This window comes from Egretta garzetta, unplaced genomic scaffold (assembly GCF_000687185.1).
Source record: "Egretta garzetta isolate BGI_Z169 unplaced genomic scaffold, ASM68718v1 scaffold687, whole genome shotgun sequence".
Lineage (NCBI taxonomy): Eukaryota > Metazoa > Chordata > Aves > Pelecaniformes > Ardeidae > Egretta > Egretta garzetta.
In genome coordinates, this window is record NW_009260396.1 from 216,044 (window position 1) to 216,367 (window position 324).

A 324-nucleotide genomic window follows, 5' to 3' on the forward strand; every position below is an offset into this window, starting at 1 on the left:
CCTGCGAATCGGTAGCAAAAATCAAGCCCAAATACATGAGAACCCTTCCTGAATTATTTAAAACGTTGTTCGTTCCAGCTGCGGTCTGTAGCCGAGGCCAAAGGGGGCCATCAGGGATGCAAACGGGCCTTCTCAGCTCCTGTTCTCTGAGTCTATCGCCAGGGCAGGTTTAGGTTGGACATTAGGAAAAACTTCTTCACTGAAAGGGCTGTCAGGCTCTGGAGTGGGCTGCCCAGGGAGGTGGTCGAGTCCCCATCCCTGGAGGTATTTAAAAGAAGTGTAGATGAGGTGCTGAGGGACAGGGTTTAGTGGTGGGATGGCAGG